Genomic DNA, 4,547 nt, shown 5'->3' with positions numbered 1-4,547 from the left:
CCCCACACATTGTGGGGTTTGTCCCTGGCTCGCGCCATATTTGTGTCCTCTTGTCTTGGCTTGTCTTCTATGTTCTATATTTATGTTCTATCTGCAGTTTATCTTTATGCTGATGTGATTGAATATGGAAAAGAAATTAAATAAACTGCTCCAACATAGAACATACCTAAAATTAACATGGTATCAGAGCTGAGGTGAAGACAATGCCCAAGCAAGAGTGAAAGAGCAATCACCGAAGACAGTTGAGACAAGACAGAAGGATCAATGGGTTCCTCATAATTCACCTAGGGTGAAGTCAAAGTAGAGAATGTTATCAGAATGGCGCAACAGAATATTCTGATGGTCCATCTTAAGATCACCTCATTGGGAAGTTCGGATCTAAGGGTGGAAGGAAAAGCGAATGCCTTGTTGAAATAAGTTCGACCGTTATGCGAAGGAGTGTCCAAATGGCAGAGACATGTCTCTTGATGAAGATAACATTCATTCCTGGGACATCTTCAATGATCAAAAGAATGACCGGTAATGCAGGTCATCAAGGAAATGGTCGACTCTTCCACGAAAGCAAGGAACCCAAAAATCTCTTTTACGTACTTGATCGAACCTGATGTCCATCTCAGAAATGGAAGTCAAAGGTTACAGGGTGGCACTTATCGATGGAAAGGTACGTGTTTGAAAATAGATCTTTTAAAGATGCTTTTGAGTTCAGCGTTGTATCAAGTTGCAGGAAGTCCACTGGGGACTATGTCCATTGACTCAGCACCGAAGGTTTGTAAGTCAGATGGTGACTAGGATGCCTGAATTCAAAAAGAAGCATGAAGGTACATGTCTGAAATGTACCGAAGGAAAATATTATAAGGGGACCATTCCCCTCATGCAGCAGGTTCACAGGTTTGGAACAACCCGAGGAGTTTGAGAATCATGATCAAGGAATCTCATGTGTACAGGTGGAAGAAAGCCCTCCATGGCTTGAAGAAAAACACCTCGGGCATAGTATGAGAGGATTGATAGCTATCTAATGCAGCTGAGATTCACTAGGAGTGAAACCAATCCAAACCATTACTCGAAGGTTGTGGATGATAAAACTCTCGTACCGGCACCTATGTTTGACAGGTGCAGACCCTCTCATTTATAGGAGATAGAGGGAGTTTGATTCTGAATGTGGGAAGATAAGCCTGTGACTGCCTCGAGGATCTTAACTTTCAGAAGTTATATGGTGATGATGTCGGACCAGATTTGGGAAATTCCTCTGAGTTTCATAAACTCATTCGCGTTGATGTTCTTGGAGAACCTTCGTTCGGACATATGTGTTGCAGTTAGCATGGTGAGCTCATATTTGGTTGAGCCTCACTAGATTGGTGCCAAGAATCTTCTAAGATATCTTCAGGGCACAATCTCTCATGAATTGAGATACAGTGCCGGAAATGTGAAACCACATGATTAGTCAAATGATGAGTGGGCAAGCAGTATGGAGGATCAATAGAGCACTTCTCAGTGTTGTTTCTCTTTGGAATTTGCCTCGATATCCTAGATGAGTAGGAAGCAGAAGTCGGTGACTTTGAGCACCACTAAGGTAGAATACATTGTTGATAGTATGGCCTTCAGTGAGGTAGTCTGGTTGCTAAAGCTCTTCAGTGAGCTGTTTGTACACATGATGAATACCGTTGTGATTCTCTGTGACAACCAGATATGGGATTCGATTATTGAGGAATCCTGTATTTGACAATTGCTCCAGCAAATAGACATCAAATACTGCCTTATCTGGGATATGGTAAGTCGATGATCAAGGAGGCTCCATCGCACTGAGATGATGTACAGGACAGAGCCCTGAGGAAAGATCAAATTTGTGATTTTCCTAAACGACGTGGAGTCGTCGAGAGACCTTTGTAAAAGGGTCCTGCATGATGCATACATTGAGCTCTGGGAGCTTTGAGGGGCTTGCAGTTATAATGGAGCAACATACGACCACAGGGTGACTCACCCTCCCCTAGTGGTGCGCACTAGAACAAGATGATTCGCTCTCTTGTGGGACAAGATGATTCGCTCTCTTGTGTAGCAGGATGATTGGTTCTCCTGTGAGACCTGGATTGATGTGTTCTCCATGGCGATTGTAGCAAGATTGATGTGTTCTCCATGGTGATTGTAGCAGGATTGATGTGTTATCCTGTGAGGACAAGATTGATTAAGTTCTCCTGTCGAGGCATCCTACCCATGCAGTCTGGGACTCATGGGAAGTACCTCTCATCTGATCAATGAGCAGGGAAATGAAGTTAGGGACCATAGTAGTACCGATGGACGCATCGTTGTATCTACCGTACTCCCTACGCTAGGATGTCCTCCATTGATCTGGGATCAATGATACTGGTCTGGGACCAGTGGTAGGAGTTGTACATACTATGACGCTGACTTCAGGTCGGCTGAGACTGGTCTGGGACCAGTGGTACATACTCCGAGACTGACTTCCTGTCAGTGCAAGACTGGTCTGGGACCAATGAGAGTCATACATACTATGACGCTGACTTCGGGTCGGTTGAGACTGGTCTGGGACCAGTAGTACACTCTCTGAGCCTGCGATACTGGTCTGGGACCAGTGGTAGGAGTTATACATACTATGACGCTGACTTCGGGTCGGCTGAGACTCGTCTAGGACCAGTGGTACATACTTCGAGACTAACTTCGTGTCAGTGTAAGACTGGTCTGGGACCAGTGAGAGTCGTACATACTATGACGCTGACTTCGGGTCGGTTGAGACTGGTCTGGGACCAGTAGTACACTCTCTGAGCCTGCGATACTGGTATGGGACCAGTGGTAGGAGTTGTACATACTATGACGCTGACTTCGGGTCGGCTGAGACTGGTCTGGGACCAGTGGTACATACTCCGAGACTGACTTCGTGTCAGTGCAGGACTAGTCTGGGACCAGTGAGAGTCGTACATACTATGACGCTGACTTCAGGTTGGTTGAGACTGGTCTGGGACCAGTAGTACACTCTCTGAGCCTGCGATACTGGTCTGGGACCAGTGGTAGGAGTTGTACATACTATGACGCTGACTTCGGGTCGGCTGAGACTGGTCTGGGACCAATGGTACATACTCCAAGACTGAATTTGTGTCAGTGCAGTACTGGTCTAGGACCAGTGAGAGTGGTACATTCTATGACGCTAACTTCGGGTCCATTGAGACTGGTATGGGACCAGTGGTACACTCTCTGAGACTGCGATACTAGTCTGGGACCAGTGGTACACTCTCCGAGACTGCGATACTAGTCTGGGACCAGTAGTAGGAGTGGTACCTACTATGACACTGACTTTGGGTCGGTTGAGACTGGTCGGGGACCAGTGGTACGCACTCTAAGTCTGACTTTGGGTCAGTGGAGAATGGTATGAGACATTCTCGATCAATTGTTATTCTTCATAGTTCCGCAGCACTAAGCATAGCTGAGCAGAGCAGAGCTAGCAGAGCCAGCAACGCAGAGCAGAGCTAGCAGAGCCAACAACGCAGAGCAGAGCGGAGCTAGCAGAGCCAACAGCGCTGAGCAGAGCAGAGCTAGCAGAGCTAGTAGAGCAAGCAGCGCTGAGCAGAGCTAAGCAGAGTAGAGCCAGCAGAGCAGAGTAGAGCCAACAGAGCTCAGCAGAGCATAGCAAAGCCAGCAGAGCTGAGCAGAGTAGAGTAAAGCCAGCAAAGCTGAGCAGGGTTGGGCAGAACAGTGCAGGGCACTGATGGCAGAGATAGTACAGTCAGACTTATGGATTAATGGATGGAGTTCTCCCTAGTTGAGAGGGAGTGCTAAATTGGCAACTAGGGCCAAACTCCATGTGGGTCGGCTTATTTATGGCAGCTGATATTTTTATTGGATCCCTCTCGTCGAGAGGTGTAGGATCGATCCAAAGATCATCTGATTCCGATAAGTATTTATGGAGATATGAATTTATTTTGTTTATGTAATTATTATCAAGCCGACCAGCCCTTATGTAGGCTCTAGAAGCCCAACCGACGTGTCTATTCATCATCCTCATTTTGGTATAAATAGAAGAGGATTTGAAGTCATTTAGACACTCTTCACGTGATCTCTTCTCCACGTCTGGGTTTTTGGAGAAGGAGAAAACGCCAAGAGGATTTGCTATGATGCCCTAGCCGCAGTAGCATAATGATCTAGAACTAAACACTGCTATGGAAGAAACCCTAGAAGCTGTCACTAAATACGCAACAATAGGAAGGCTCAAGATCTCATAACGCAGTCCAAGAAGAAACAACGTAGAACAATAGGCATCGTGTAATTTGGGCAGCCGTGGCATTATGGTGAGTGATGAAAATACCACAGATAGCATGGTAAGACCTATACGTTGTATCATATGTATGCAAACACTGTTCTTGTTATATATCAAACGTTGTTCGTATAAGCTGTTCACGTTAATTTATACACAGTCATATGATAATGGAATCATGCTATATGAAACCACGGAACCATGCTATACCCAATCCATACAACGCACAACCTACCATGTAGTCTCAACATTCATGCTAGATAGATGTACGCAGTCATCACGCTGT

This window comes from Pinus tabuliformis, chromosome 1_2 (assembly GCF_031772625.1).
Source record: "Pinus tabuliformis cultivar Carrire ecotype Pingquan chromosome 1_2, CPIR1, whole genome shotgun sequence".
In the NCBI taxonomy this organism is placed as follows: Eukaryota; Viridiplantae; Streptophyta; class Pinopsida; order Pinales; family Pinaceae; genus Pinus; species Pinus tabuliformis.
Note: the sequence above shows the minus strand (reverse complement) of the source record.